Source organism: Falco biarmicus, chromosome 8 (genome assembly GCF_023638135.1).
Source record: "Falco biarmicus isolate bFalBia1 chromosome 8, bFalBia1.pri, whole genome shotgun sequence".
Taxonomy (NCBI): Eukaryota; Metazoa; Chordata; class Aves; order Falconiformes; family Falconidae; genus Falco; species Falco biarmicus.
Window position 1 is genome coordinate 12,406,589 of NC_079295.1, and position 16,571 is coordinate 12,423,159.

General features: G+C 45.7%; 1 protein-coding gene across 32 annotated transcripts in view; it reads right to left on the bottom strand.

The window, feature by feature from the left end:
• The window catches only part of MAP2 (microtubule associated protein 2), a 235,605-nt gene extending 222,946 nt beyond the window's left edge, over positions 1–12,659 (bottom strand). For all 32 annotated transcript variants that reach the window (XM_056349758.1, XM_056349749.1, XM_056349773.1 and 29 more), the window contains exon 1: positions 12,521–12,659. The gene's annotated coding sequence lies outside the window, so the exon portion shown is untranslated. The remainder of the gene's footprint in view (positions 1–12,520) is intronic.
• Positions 12,660–16,571: the final 3,912 nt, after the last annotated feature.

Below are 16,571 nucleotides of genomic sequence, written 5' to 3' on the forward strand. Positions count from 1 at the left end.
CAGGTAAAACATTAGTATAAGATACTGAGTCAGGCTTATAGTGCAAACCACACAGTCCTATCCTACTAATGGTCTGAGCAACCCTTATCTGTTGCATACATAAATATTCAGACAAAAGTACATAATGCTGCCCTCAGAAAGCAGAATAATACCAGTTCCACATTACAGCCACTGCTCACAGCTCTGCTGTCTCCAGCCCACCTGCCACCACCCTGGGCTGCTTTGTGCCCCTGATTGAAGTGTATGGGCTCTTTTGTCAGTTGTCTAGAAAATACCACCCGTAGTATTTGAGCCCTAACGTTTCAAGTAGCTCTAATTCAGCTTTCAGCTCAGCTCAGTTCTTTGTCCTCTAAGAATAACTTATGTTTAATTGCAACTGGCTACAATTTTCTAATTCTTTGTGACCCCAAACCTCTAAATCTATTACCCAGAGACAGCCACAGTAATCCTTAATGAAGGTGTGGGTATGATGCAGCATGCTAGGGACCATCTGGTTGCCAGGTGTTTCCTGGCTTAGTTCTTCCTCACAATACACATCCCTCCTCCTCTCCTCTAATTCCAAGGAAGGCAATTTCTACCTCAGGACAGTCCTTCATTAAAAACACAGGCAAGGGCTTTATTGCAAGCAAGTCAGCTGCAGCACAGCAATGTTCACAGCCTGCAGCAGAAAGCCTAGAAGGGCTGTTTATTACCATATGTATCTCCCTGTGACTACCAGCAAAAGACTGCACCAACTGTATTTCTGTTAACAGGAAGGGAGCCAAGTGCAACATTTTCACTGTAACTTTGTACCTTGTGTCCTTCACTTATTAAAAAAAAAAAAAAAACCAAAAAAAAAACAAAAAACACCCAAACAAACAAAAAAACCCATACACCAAACCACCACCCAAAGAATTTAAAGGTAAGAGAGAAGTTTTCCAGAACAGGACCATTTACACAAAAAGCAAGTGATGCAAATAGCACTAGGCAACTTCACAACCAGTGTAATTTGACGTCTTTCAGGAAGCAACGCAAGCTATTCAGGGAAGTTGGATCCTGTGATCTTTATTTTCAAAATGGCACGTTAGCTTCCTTAAAATCCCTGTCTTTCAGACAGGTAAAGGCCTTCCAGCTCTCATATACACATTCCTGCCCCTTCCCTTCACCAGCACTCGAGCATTTTAGAGAGCTGAACTGATAAAGTCATTTTTGCACAGCACTAACGTTGCCCTGGCTCAACTTACTGAGCTGGCTTGCCACAGGGTCAGGCAAGGACCAGGCACCGTGGGAGCAAACAGGTGCAGGATCCCCCCAGCACCAGCTGAGATAAGCCTTGGCTGCCAAGAGACCACATCCCAGACCACCAAACTAGAAGGCTTCTCCTGGTTCCCATAATCGCACTAAGACTTAGTTTGCATAAGGCATCTCACATTTCAGCTTAAACCCAGGAAACATTTACTTGGGCACTTGCAGAAGGCAGTTTTCGGAAACTGTTTCAGGCTGGTTATATACAAGTACCAGGTTTGTTGGACATGCATAGCAAAATTGTCTCAATATTTCTCAAACACGGTGGGGAAAACAGATCTCTGCTACAGCAAAAAAAAAAAAAAAGACCTTGTGAGTCTTCCCAGTGTATGGAAGGAGGCTCTGTGCTCGGAGCTCCAGGGAGTCAGTCTTGATCCTCACACTGTCCTTGAGAATTAGTAGGATAAGGAACAGCAACTGCTCCTGCTCAGCAGACACACAAGGTAAAAACGTCTACTCTGCCCCAGCAGCCAGGAACACGGTTTTCCAGGCTTGGGTATAAACACAGTACCCAGCAGAGCCACTGCCCAGAGGCTGCTCCAGCAGCCTGCAGCCCTTAGCACAGGCTGTAGGTGCCCTAGGACTGCACTGCCTATGGGGACGTCAGGTCCTAATCAAATTATTGGGGGATACAGAGAGGATGATTTTGCAAAGACAAGGCTGAAATTTGCGCAGAAATTCCCCACAGGAATCACTTCCAAGCCAAGAAGAGCTTCACCAGTACTACTGTGGATCAGGACCTAAGCAAACAGGACAAGCTAAAACCAAACCCAACAGCACACCTGTGATGGACATGCCAGAGGCTCTCACCACTAGCCCAGAGCCCCACCAGCTAGCACATGCTGCCCACCCCATGGCTGTCTTGCCCATGATCCAAGACTCCTGTAAGCTCTCCAGGAGAGGAGCAACTCCTCATTTCAAAACAAGGTCCAGCAGGAGAATATCGCAAGTTCTTTTTTCCACGGTTTCATCTATATAGTAGATTTCTTACTTATGTGAAGCTCTGCCCAGAGCTATGTTTCAATGCAAAATGAGTGATTAAACTAAAAGCATCAAATGGAAAGACAGAAACACTTAAATGCAGGCAAAGCTACAGTGGAAGGGAAAACTGCCTAGTACCACTGCCAGTTGTGAAGGATTTTCAAGTTCAGCTGCAAAGTAAATCCATCATGGAAAGCAAAATATTAACAAGTGACTGAAGACTGAGCACCTTTATTCTTGAGGCACACTTGCTTGCTTGTTTGACTATTTGCATATTTTACTATATTTTAAAAGGAAGGTTTCTGCTAGAAATCATTTTTGCAAGCCTCAGAACATTCTTCAGAGAGCTACTCATCTGCTTAGTGACACAGGCATGGGGCAGGGCTTGTTTACTAATCTAGGAGGATTACACTTTAATCTAGATCATGCCTTGCCTGCAGGTAAGGGCAGTAGAGCAAACAATAAATACACCAGACTTTCCAACTGCAAAGGCATGAGAGGAACAGAATCCAAAAGAAAGTTATGTTTATATCATGTTTGGATGGGGAAGAGGTGAACATAAGGAGGCAGCTGCTTCTTCATATCTGTTGTTCAACAGTCTCTGGAAATCCTAGACAGGCAAATTGTATTCCTACTGTTGCGTCAGCTCTGAAACCTACCAGCTACAGCTGAAACAAGCCTCCACAGCTAGTTTTTCAAATAAAAACAACACATGCCTTTAACCTCGCTTTTTGCCTTTTTAATGCATGCAGAGTTCACTCCCCTATCGGAGGAAAACTCATTTTTCACTTACCTTCCCTCTCTGTTAGGCAAGTGAGAGAAAGTTACCAAAACATTGCCAGAGAAAACACAAAAAAAAACCCACTGCATCTAAAATATTCATTTTCTTTCCCACCCCAGTACACAGAGAGATCACTTAGTCCGTTGCACATTGGTATAAGCAATGTCACTGGGACTGATCTGGCTATAATCTAAAATTCATAAGAAAATTCCACACTCTTCAGAAAAAAATTACTACTTTATATAGTATATAAAATGAATTAGAAACAAAAATAACTCAGATCTTCCAAGTGACTGAAATTTCAGAACTGGAATTCACCTGAGAATGGCAGACCAGTATAGGCAAGACAAATCACCTGGTGCTGACCATAGCCAGAGGTATTTCAGAGAAAGGACCCATAATGTCAACTGTGCAATACCATGTCTTTAAGGAAATAGCTCTTTCTCATCCTAGTAGTAAACATAGCTTCACGTCCTGAAGCATGGAAAACATTAGGTTTGCCCAATATTTTTGCCCAAGTACTTATTCCCTCCTCCTGCTTGTAACAGGCTATAAAAAAAAATTGGTTCTAGAACATTTAATTCTAAGTGTAAACAAGTTAAAGTACAGCTGTCACCATCACCATGTTGCTTTGTCCCCACTGCTGGAAGAAAACAGAAAATTCATGACCCCACCCATGAAAAGGAGTATCTGCCTTAAAATAACCTGTAGCATTTTTATCTGCTGGCTCAGAAAGGTACACACCTTTACCAATTAAACTCTGCCACTGTCAGCATCTTTTAAAAGAAAAAATTAGTTACAATCAAGGGCTACTCTCTCATAAATAGCAGCATACATGCTTATTTGCACTGCAAGACAACAAGTAGAATCAAGTTGATAAAGAGATCTCAAAGCAAGGCATAAGGCATTGTTTCAGCAGATACTGACCTGACTTTGTGTCTCAAAGCCTGAGTTTCTGATGCGGGTTTCAAAAACAACTTAGTCCAGAAGAACCAAAGAACAGAAAACCCCCATGATTACAGCTGATCGGTGCACATCACACAATGCTGGGAGCACCTGCACGAGTCAGCACACACCCAAAAATCAGTCCCTAAATGAACTCCAGAGCTGCAGGGGCAGCTGATGAGAAAGGCTTGATTGACTCTGTCCCTGTTGGTAATTACAGGTAATAAAGCACGTCAGTGCTGGCATGCTGATACCAGCGTTACCATCTAAACAAACACGACCATTCAAGCATCTGAAGAATCAATATCATAAATAAGGTAAAATGAGAAATTCTGTTTCTAACTTCTGAATCCTTGTAATTATCAATTAAAGCTTTGCAACATATTATTAATTCCACTTATTGCTAACAGTGATGCTGCAAGTGTACAGTGGACCAAAACAAGTGAAGGAGAAAAAAAAAGGGGGGCGAAGCCTCACTGAATTCAGGGGTTTTGCCCATAGAAAGTTTCATCATTCTAAGTGAATGGAATCTGACTACACTTTTTTTTTTTTTTCAAACACATTCCACTAAAAAGTTCTCAACTATTCATATTGAAAGGCACATTCAAAAGTATTATATTTTTAATCTCGCATTCAAAATACCAACAGTGTTTTAAGCAACACTAGTAGCATGCCATTTAAAATGGTCTAACCTAACAGATTTTAGGTCTTATCTATAAATCACTGATGCTAATTTTGGCAAACCATGTGGAATATGAAATTATAGAAATTCATTTTTCATATTACACAATGCCTTTTACTCACTTAGACATAAATTTATCATATGCTGTAACGGATAGCACTGGTTAATATTAAATGCTTACATTGAATATTTTGCTAAGTCTTACCCAGAGGCACAACCAGCTCTCTATACCCCAAAAAGCTTAACTTTGCAGAACAACGTGGAATGAAAGCTCTTATTTACCACATTCTATCCCTTGCTCTTTGGAATGAATCATGTTATTAACTGTTCACACACACACAGAGGTTTGTTTGTTTTTCTCTCTCTCTTTTTTTTTTTTTAAATTATTCTTTCACATATGTTTACCAACTTTCCCTCTACTACTTCAGGAAATATACATATTTTATCTCCTAACCAAAAGAAATATACCAGTTCCTTCCTCTTGATTCATGGGTTTCTTCATCATTTTCCTGGGGGAGACTTTCTTTACGGGACATCAAATCAATCATGTTAGAAAAAGACAGGGATGGGGACAAAACACTACCTTGCTACTGTCCTTCCAGAGACACTTAGCCCCAACACTAAATGTCAGGTCTGCTCTGGACTCCTGGTAACATGTACACTAACTCCCAGGTGTATTCTGAGCATGCTGACAGCCTGTGAAGAGCATCATTAGGGCCAGACTCTGCCCTGACTGAATCACTAGAAATCAAAAACGACTCTGATACAAATCTGGAGGAGCTGACTCTCTTAATTCAGAAACCTCTCTCCTATTCTTGTGGGTATCTCCCCGCACCACATGTTTTCTTATACAGGCACAGGGGAGCAGGGGAAGGAGGGCAGGGTAATTCTGCAGGTCAGGAGGCAGCTTGGTGCCAGCACAGCTGGCTCCATCTCCGATTCCCTCCCATCCTAAGCTACAGGTTGACAAACAGCATGGGATGTGAATGACCCAACACCCAGACCACCCTTTGTACAAGCTCTACTCTCCTTTTCCTTTGCAAACCATTCAACTCTAACCCTGCATCTCTCCCTTTTTGAGCCCTTGGATTTTTTCCTCAGCCTTCTTGAACATTTTCTAATTGCTGAGGGAAACAAAAGCCAGTATTGATTTCAGCGTGACTCAAAGGAAGCAGGCGAATACCTAACTGCAAGAACACAGCCTTGCTGCAAACAGGAGCAGCCTGCCTGGCACGCCTTGCGACACAACCACCAAACAGCAGCTTGAGACACCTGAAAAGCATGTCAGGCACCAGCAGACAGGGATCTGTCAGTGAGAGGCACCCTGCACGTGAACATACAGCTGCTGTTAATCAAGCCACAGTCACAGTAGCTCAAACAAAGGTAGCAGTTCTGCGCTGAGTGATACCACATGGCCAGAACAGGAATGGGTGCCCAAGCACATCTTACCGGATCACGTGGAAGCAGCTGCAAGAACAGGACAGGGGCTTTAAAAGGCTGTGGGGTCTCTCTGTCCCACATCGGCCAGGGGACAGTGGAATCATGTTAACATTTCATTGGGAGCCGTTATACTGCAGCGTACAACCTCAGGTCCAGACAGAATTCCCCATGAGGGGATCAGATCTTCACTCCAGTCACAAAAAGGCTGCTGCCAAAAACAGAGTAGCTCGGCACAAAAAGAGCTGGTTAGCTAAAACAAGCTAACCAGCTTTCCCCAGCTAACCAGCATTCAGATCCAGACCTGAACCCTTAAAAAGGATTTTGAACACACACTTTCAGCCCATTTCACAGCAAACACAGAAAAGAGGCTTTCCTCACTGTTCCACTCAGTCTCTGAGCTTTCCCAGAGGTTAAGGGGGTCCTTGCACTTAAGGTCTGGCACCTTGAAACTGCCTGCACTGGCTTAACAACTTGTACAGAAACCATCCACAGAAAATAAGGAGAACGCACACAAAAAAATAAAAATAAAAAAATAAAATAAAAAAAAAAATAAAAAAAAAAAAAAAAAAAAAGAGAGAGACAGACACTTAGCCCTACCTTGCATCCAGCCAGAGTTTCTCCGGGCACAGCCTGGACAATACCACGGTTGAGCTATGTAGGGAAGGAGGCCAATCAATGTTGATATGCGCCCACAGCCAGCAGATCTGGGTTTCTGGCCCAGTAGTAAAGCACTCAGTTCACTTTTGAAGGTCTACAGCACTTTCTACTGTTCATCTCTGTACCAAATTTGGACCAAGGCTGGAGTTTTCAAAAGCACAACCCTAACTGTTCTGAACTTTTATAATATCCCTACTCTATGTTCTCATTTTGAGATATTTTCTAACTTTGTTCATCCAAGATCAGAACCTCTGGAAAAGTGGCAAGTTTTGCACGGTGTAGCAGCTCTTCTAACAGATAATGTATGTTCCTCAAAATAGAACTGACAGATCCTAGTTTAAACCAGAAACCAGCCCCTATCATTCCCTCCAGAAAATAAAGTGAAAAAATAGGGTTAATTGAATCAATAGGTCTTATAATTAAATGCTGCCAAGTTAGCTGGCATGATTGGACTGCTGGTTTTGTGGTGGTTTGTTGTTGTTTGTTGGGGTTTTTTTAAAGTTATTTAACCAGAGGTTGCATACACTTTAAATACAAGTAATTTTGCAAATGGTTATTGAAATTTATATCTCCCTCAGAGGACAAAATGACAAGTTTCACAAACAGAATACTAAGTTTTCATAGACTCAACTCAGTGGAAGCTACTGTGATCTAACTGCACTACAGCTAGTAGAATTAATAACAGAAAACTCCTCCTACTTCTTGCCAGGGGCTTCGCCAACATGCGACAAGAAATACTCCTCCGATCCACATACCCATGAGTGCCAGCTGTAAATGAAGGAGCAGAATTTTCCAGAGGGGCAGAATTCTACGTACATATCTGTAACTTTTATTTTCCTGAAGGAGAAAAGTATCCGAGATTTTCAATAATGAGAAAACAGGACAGAAAGAAGCATTGTCTTTTTCCAGATGGTGCGAGTCAGGTGCAGATTCAATGAATTCAACACAGTTATATTGATTTTCTCCACTTAACACTCTTGCTTGCAATAGGGCCGCTGTCTCCCTTACAGTATATGAACATACAAATACACATACATGTATGTATATTTTATCTGCAAGATGGACACCATGTGCTAAAATATACAAATACTTATTACACCACAGAAAGTTAGAAAAACAGTTAGAAAAATGCTAAAAGAGAAACAGTATACTGTAACATTTGTCAAGCCTATCAACCAGCACTAACCTGTCTCACAGAATACAGAAAACAAAGAGATTTGATAAATCTTTATATTCCTGAGGTTGCCCAGTCCTCCCCTTTTCACCATAATTCCTTTCAAACTAGCACCCTAACAATGCTGCAAGATACTGAGTACAAACACTGACACTCTGAAACTGTTGTTTCATTATCATTTTGACTGATTGTGAGGAGCTCCTCACCACCTCCCCAGCCAAGATAAAAGAACAAAGATCAGTTTCATCTGCAAGACTGCTGCAGGGAAAAACAGCAGTGAGTGTAAAACCATAAGGAGCAACAGCATTAGCTCATCTTTTCTCCTTAATACAGCAGCAAACAATTAGTGTTAAACTAAAATGGGTCAATCAAGACCTCAAATCTTCTTAACAGCTAGCACAGTCAACCCATGTGCCCACAGCAAACCAAATTAACCCTATTGATACATCAGTCCTTTCCTCCAATACCTAGAAAGCAATTACAAGTGTCACATTGAATCTCCTTCTAAAACACCCTCCTATAGTTTAGTAGCATAACTTGTGATTAAACCTACCCATGAAATAAAAGCTTTTTCCACTACCGAGGCAGGCAGCTTAAAACAACACCTCTGTTTCCAGCGCCAATCCTCTAAGTCAGCTCCACCCTATGGAAATCAGTCTCATGCTGGTTTTTGTTACTTGTTGAGATGCACTACAGAACTGCTGCTAATAAGCACACCTGTACGTGAAGCAAAAGAACGGAAGAAAAAGCACAAGCCCTAAACATGTAAAGACCCACCCATAATCTCCCTTACTGTGTGCATGTGTGTTTGGGGAGGAATAAACAATGCTGTGGTTTCACGGAACACTGTTCATTTCTGTGCTTTCTCTGGAGGTACTCGGCACCACCGAACACCGTCAAGGGTTTTTCACCAGTGAGCCCACATATCCTGAATTTACACTCCTTCCCTTTTAAGCAAAACCATTCCCTTTTCCATTAGAAATACGCTTAACTTCTAAGCATGCTTAAGGCTCACTTTCAAGGGCAGTTAAGCTTGTGTTTAAACAACTGAATAAATCAAGATGGACCAAAACAAGCATCCTTGAGTCTCAGGGGAAAATTCTACTTATTGGCACATGCATAATTTTATTTCCTCATCAAGTACACGCACGGACATTAAGGTAGCACACAAACAAAATACCCAGACCATCAGCTAATTCAGTCTAGAAGGGACCTTGGGAAGTCACCTAGTGACGGTTTTCTGGCTGTTACTCATTTGTATGCATGTTAACTGCAATGCTCCCTGATCCTTTTCTAGGTAAGGCTTCAGTTCAGCTACAAATGTCCTGCAGGCAGGAGCGCCTCTTTGGGGAACCTCAACAAAGCCTAGGGGTGGGTTTTTTCTTTTGCCGTGAGCCAAAGGTTATACCAGATCAGTTTTCAGCACCACCATTGCCTGTGCTACAGGTGAAAGATTTCTAAGGAACTCAGGCCTTTGGACTCACCCACAATTTATAGAGAAGCACTGTCTGAGATGTTTTTTACCCCTTTTTCTTAAGCTAACCATCATTTGTCCCATCATGGCTGATCAGATTTCAGATCTCGAGATGCTGCAGCTCCATTACAAGTTCTGTCAGTACCCTGTGACTTTGCAGAGCTTGTAGTAATAAAGAAGCAAATTTTTGAAAGCCATCATCATAAAGTCCTCACAACCTAAATTCATTTTGACTTCTCCCTCTTCCCACCCCTTTAAGGAAACAAACCTGTCTCCAACACATGTGTATGGCATCCCACATCTGGGGGGTGATAGCTGAAACAGTCCAGCAGAGTCTGCAGTGGGCCTCACCCACCCACACCACCACTGTGTTTAGGTATTTCTAGTGATTTCCATGGCTCAGACAACTGTTAAGTGAACTCGGGGCCAGATCCTGCTCTGGTGTCAGTACATGTAGCAAGTGTTCCCCCCCATGAATCCGGATATATGGTTTAGCAAACGGTAACTCATACAGAAAGCAGCACAACACAGGCTGAAAGGAAAGGTATGCTTCTGGAAAAACATCTAGCGACAAGGGAATTTTTAACCTGTAGACTGTAGCAAGTCTTAGGGACTACTGTGATCAGATCATTCGTGCCTAGGCACAGCACCTCAGAGGTCATTAAATTACAACTTTTTCTTTATTGTCAGAACATATTTAAAGAGCACAGCTAAGTGGGTACTGACATAACGTACCATAACAATTACATCAGATCTCTAAATCAAGGGCGCAAATGCTGCTTTTATATAACAAACTGCATTATAAGCACAACGAACTGCCCTCCATGCTCAAAGCATGCTAGAACTCTCCACAGAAGAACAGCAACTTTTTATTCTCAGGATGACAGCTCTTTGGCTTCTCTCAAACACCCACAGGCAACGTGCAATATGGGTGCAACACACTGTAAAGTTCCATTAACCAAGCCCTGTCCCTTGGGTAAAAGCTGAGAAAAAGAGAGAGCGCTTATGGCACTGCTCCTCACTGCTGGTATTACCCCTCTTCCCAGAGTCCTACTGCACCAGGGCTCACCTGCATGTTCCATTTCCACACTGAACGGACTCACTAAGCCACCGGGATTATTTGCAGTGTACTAGTTTAGCTCACCTGTAAATGCCTGAGCTCCAGGAGACTGGTACCATATTAAGATGGGGGTCTTGCCCACTGCTGACTGCATCATCAGTGTTTTGCAAATGAGTGAAATGAAATACACAGTGAGGAATCCAGCAGTTCCTAGACCTAGATGCTTACATGGGTGAACTTGGTCTCCATTCTACACATCAGACTTTCAGAACATTAGCACCAGAAACACACACCCATCCACAAACTTAACCGGAACATCTCTGTGCTAACTGAAGAGAGATTTTAGCACACGCAGGGAAGGTGCCCATTCTTTCATTGTTGGTGAATCACTTCTCAGTGATCTATGAGGTAACGGCAGGGGTAACTTCACTAGATAATGCTCTCAGCACATTCTCCCTCTCTTCCCAGGAAGGGCTGAGATGCTGTGATCACATCATCCAGTCGGGAGGGAAGTGAGAGAAGCTGTAGAAAATAAATAGAATTCTGCAGCTGAGCCTCTTCTTCAGTGCATGGGCTATGAGATCTGTAGTCTAGACATCCCTGCAAGTCTAAACCAGCACAGGTGAAAAGAAACAGGCTCTTTCACAGATGGAAAACAAAGGTTTGGGGAGGAAATGGGAAAAAACAACATAAAGGATATGTGCTTCAATCTGGCAAGAAAGAACCCTTCTGAAAATGAAAGGGACAGGTTTTCTGAACCGCAAGCAGCGCAAATGCTGGACAGCAATGTTTTTTTGAGAAAGGATGGAGTAACATTTATTGACACAACCACAAACACACAACAAATTATGAAAAGGGATGCTAGAGACTTAGAATAAATAAGACTCTAAAAATGCATATGTATACATCCCATTCTACTGCATGATTTCATGCTAATGGCCACTTACACGAGAAAGCCTGCTACTTCATACCGGGAAGAAGCCTACATGAAAATCCACCGATGAATTGGAGTGTATCTTTTTTCAGAGGAAAACTGAAAGTTCCTGCTTAGCACGGGGAAATAAATGATGTCGGTACCTTACACACAGAAAGCAACTCTCCCGGCATGCGACACACCCCCTTCTCTCCCAGAGGTATTTCATAAAGAATATTTTACTCATACGCCAGGTTGCAATTAGTGTCTCAAACATATACGCAACAAACTGAGGCAAGCAGTCTTTATTTGGTAGATGATATTCGGTGCAACATTACGGCACCACAGAGCTGCATACGCTCACGGCTTGTACCTGCAGCAGTTCAAGCGGGGCACATTTTGCATAATTTTCTCTTACATAAAAAGGCTTTGTTCTCCACCGCCTCACTGCGGTTACCAGCCTCCCCGTGCACAGTTGTTTCCTCTCCACGGCTGATCCATTCAATACAGGGAATGGCTTTTTTTTCTTTTTCTTTTCTTTTTTTTTTTTTTTTTTGTAATTTTTAACCTCCCCAAAGCAAATTAAAAGCGCTTGCAAACATCGCACCCCCCGGTCTCACACAGCGCCCTTTGTTCAGCCTTACAGGTCCCTTCAGAGGAGCTTAGGGGCGGGGGCAGGAGAGGACAGGAGGTGACATCCTTGAGAGGGTTTTACCGTCTAGAGATACTCACCACCCTGACAGGCCCTGGGCCCGAGCCCACCGCCCCTATGAAGGCAGAAGAGGCGTTATTGGGGGGCCGCCCCCTTCCCGTACCTCCGGCCACGGCTCCGGGCGGTCCGCGGGGCCGACCCGCTGCAAACTTCGGCCGGGGCGCGGCGCCCCCCGCCGCAGCCCGCGCCCGCCTGAGGGAGCGCGCGTGGGCCCGGGCCCCCAGCGGCCCCCAGCGGTCCCCAGCGGTCCCCAGCGGTCCCCAGCGGCCGGTGCGCGCCCACCCCCCCGAGGGGCGCCAGCCCCCCCCGCCGCCACGGGCCGTCCCGTCCTTTCTTCACCTCCTCCTCTTCCGATGGGCACCCGGCGACAGCCCGCCCGCAGCGGGACGGCGGCTGGGGCCTCGGGAGCGTCCTTACCTGAGCGCCGCGGCGGCTGCCGGCACCGGGACGCGCCGAGGGGCAGAGAGAGGGCGCGCCGCCGCCACCGTGCCCACCTCAACCCGCCCCGCCGCTCTCGGGGCTGTCGCCGGGACGCGGCCGCCTGCGCGCCGCGAGCCCCCGGGACCCGCCCCCCTCCTCCGCCCCCGGCCCCGCCCCGGCCCCGGCGCCGCTCCCGCAGGGCCCCCGCGGCGGCGGTAGCAGCGGCCGGCCCGTCGCCGCCGCCCCCTCGCGGCCGCCCCCTCGCTCCGCCCCGCCCCGCGCCCTGCCCGCCGCCCGCAGCGGCCCCTGCATTGCGGAGGGGCCCCGCGGCCGCCGCGTACCTGCGCGGGGCCGTCTGGCAGGGAGCGGGGCCGTCTGGCAGGGAGCGGGGCTCGGCCGCTGCGGGGCTCGGCGGCAGCCGGTCCCGGCCCTGGGGCCGGCCCGCGGCCCAGCGGGTGACACCCTGCCTTGCCGCGGGGCCATCGTCCCGCCGTCTAGAAAAGCACCCCGAGAGCCCCTCACCTGATTGCGCTTGGGTCTTCCGGCGGTGCGAGGCTCAGCTCAACCGAACACCCCCTTCCCCTCTGGGGGAAGAGAACGGATAATGGTGAGAGAGGTGAAAAACCGCATTTACGGCACCTCCGAGGCTGCACCCTGCTAGCTCACCTACTGTGGTCTTGTAGGGCCGAGCTCTCCAGCCATCTCCCGGAATCCGGCAGTAACAGAGATTCTATTACTATGTCACTTGCCAGCTTTTCAAACTGAACTTTCCCCCTCAGCCCCTCAGGACATCCATTACTGTTTCCGTATTCCATAAAGCAGGCAAGGGCAAAGCCATCCATCATGCAGCGCCGCTGAGGTGGTGGAGCTGCAGCCTCGGCCCATCGCACCCTTCAGTCAGCGTCACTTGGTTTCAGTTCCCTTTGCTGGAGATGAAAGAGTAAAATGGTACTGTCTTACCTTTTCCATTTCCTAAAGAAGTTAGGCTAATGGGTTTGTTAAAAACCAATGTGCAAAAGCCAGTTTGTCAGAACCTTAACCCGGAATTCTATGTCACGTATGTATTAGCCTAATACCTGCTTTTGAAACAGCTACTATGCTTTCATCCAGTAAAGATAAATATTGCTATTCTTCTTTATATCTGGGTGCCAGAACACGCACTAACTGTAACCCATACTGCAGTGCCAAAACTTCAAATACTAATTTCAGTTTTCTTTCATTTTGCTGCACCACTCTGAGCAAGTACCCTATCAATGTTTTTTCCAAAGCCTCACTAATTTAGGTGCCCAGCTTGATTTCAAGCATGATTTTCAGGAGTACTAAGTGCTCTTTTTCTTCATGGACTTTAGCAGGTGTTCTAGAGTATTTTATATCTGTAAGTTGGGCTTTATGTGTCTTAGACTAGGTGGGCAAAACACAAGTTCAGGAAAACGTAGGCCCTACTATTGCTTCTGTTCCTTCAGCTGCGAGACAGACATGGCCATCCCTCAACAACTACTACATTGGATTATATTCCAGTCCCATGACAATGCCAGTAAAGTGGCTTGGGGATGCCAAATAATTTTGTTAAGTATTTTTATGTATTGTTAAATCAGGGAATGTTCTTTTCCTTTTTAAGTGTCTGTGAGTCAAGGCTACAGACGCAGTCCCTTTCCCAAGTCCTCCTCGAGCTGTTTGGGAGAACTTTCCACCACTGCTGCTTCCCTCTTCTAGCATTTCATCTGTACATCAGTGGCATGCAAAGGAAACAGCACCTTGCTGAGAGGACAAAGCCGGCATGTTCCCCTCTGGTTACTCACCATCAGTGATGTATATCCATCCAGAGGAGATGCTTTCAGAGGGAACGGATTTGCTGCAGGCAGTCTTTCTTCCAGACTGCCAGATGCAAAGACAACCGTTCAGTGCACAAAGAATGTGCACGAGCGTCCCCAGCACCCCAAGGATCAGCAGTGCCTTCCCCCTGCTGTCTTCTTCTGTGCCTCTGCTTGGAGGCCTACTTGGCCATGCAAAGCCCTTTCTTTCACCACCTAGATAACATGAATGCAGGCTTACATAAAGCTTAATCAGAAGGAGCCCTGAGAGGGAATGAGCAGTTGACTTGATCAAGGAGAAACAGTTACACTTCATCCAAATGGAAATTAGATTTATTTAAAGCTTATAATTTTTTTTTAAAAAGGAGACCTTATGCTTTTGTTGGAATTGGGCATCGTGGAAAAGACATCTTAATGGAAAGACACCATGTACAGTAAGTAGACTGCACTGTCCATTAGGCATTCCTAGAGATCAGAGGGGTGATATAAAAAACGGAGAAAAGCTCAGAGGAATCAATGCCTTTAGCTCAGATGCAGTATGGTAGCAGCCTGTCTCTTTTCAGCAGCAGACTGCAGAGAGAGAGAAGGTGAATCTTGGAAGTTAGTCATTCAGTTGCAGCTCTCCTTTAAACAACCATCAAAGATGATGAAAAATAAACAGAAAAAACCAACGTGGCATTTGCTATTTTCCCTGACATAATTATCTAGTCAAATTACATTATACTTTACATTAAATATTCAACAACAGTGTTGACACTAGACATTTTAAGACAGGAAAAATCCTTATAATTTATGTTAGAGATATTAAAATGCATGCACATATTTTTATTAGAAATATTCATGCAGAGATCAAAAAGCATCATCCCACTAAAAGATAGTGGGGAAATATTTTTGTACAAAGGAAAAATAGATTTTTACATAACCTCATAAACCATGAGCTTTATAGTGAAGCTGTGACATGCTGAATTATGGAACTCTGTATGGAGGTCTGGTAAGTCAAACACAGAGGATTTTTGCCTGCCTGCTAAAAGAAAAAGGAACAACATGTCTGTACTCCTTTTTACACAGTATCACAGAGTGGTCAGGGCTGGAAGGGACCTCTGGAGGTCATCCAGTCCAACCCCTGCTAAAGCAGGTTCACTTAGATCAGGCTGCACAGAGTTGTGTCAGGTGGGTTTTGAATGTCTCCAGAGAAGGAGACGCCACAGCCTCTCTGGGCAGCCTGTCCCAGCGCTCTGTCACCCTCAGGGTAAAGAAGTGCTTCCTCACATTCAGATGGAACTTCTTGTGTTGCAGTTTGTGCCCGTTGCCCCTTGTCCTGCCGCTGGGCACTGCTGAAAAGAGCCTGTCCCCATCCTCCTGCCGCTGCCCTTAAGGGATTTGTGTACACTGATAAGATCCCTCTCAGCCTTCTCTTCTCCAGGCTGAACAGGCCCGGCTCCCTCAGCCTTTCCTCACCAGGGAGATGCCCCACTCCCCCCGCCATCTCTGTAGCCTCCGCCGGCCCCTCTGCAGCAGTTCCCTGTCTCTCCCGAACCGGGGAGCCCAGCACCGGGCACAGCGCTCCAGATGAGCCTCACCAGGGCAGGGCAGGGCAGAGGGGGAGATCACCTCCCTCCCCTGCTGGCCTCGCTCCTCCTCATGCCCCTCAGGGTGCCATCGGCCTTCTTGGCCACAGGGCACACTGCTGGCTCACGGGCACCTCGCTGTGCACCAGCACGCCCAGGTCCTTCTCTGCAGAGCTGCCCTCCAGCAGATCAGCCCCAGCCTGGGCTGGTGCCTGGCGTTGTTCCTCCCCAGGTTCAGGACCTTACACTTGTCTCTGTTGAACTCCGTTAGGTTCCTCTCTGCCTAACTTTCCAGCCTGTCCAGGTCTTGCTGAATGGCAGCACAGCCTTCGGGTGCATCAGCAACTGCTCCTAATTTTGTATTGTCAGCACACTTGCTGTTTTAGAACAGATTCATTAGAAACTGTGTCTGGTTTGAAAAGGAACTTCTGTCAATACATATTCTTCTCTTACTGTATAGCTATAATAACAAATCACCGCTGCTCCTCTGACAGTTTATTGAGCTGCAATTGTTGGCAACTTAGGTATTTGGCTTCACTTCAGGCTGGGGAAGGAAACATTTAATTTCTCAAAAGCACAGTGTGACTCAAGCCTCGGTGCCAATGTCACAACATTAGCTGAGTGAACAGAGCAGTCGAGGCAAAGCCAGCTCTTATTTGTTCATGATGG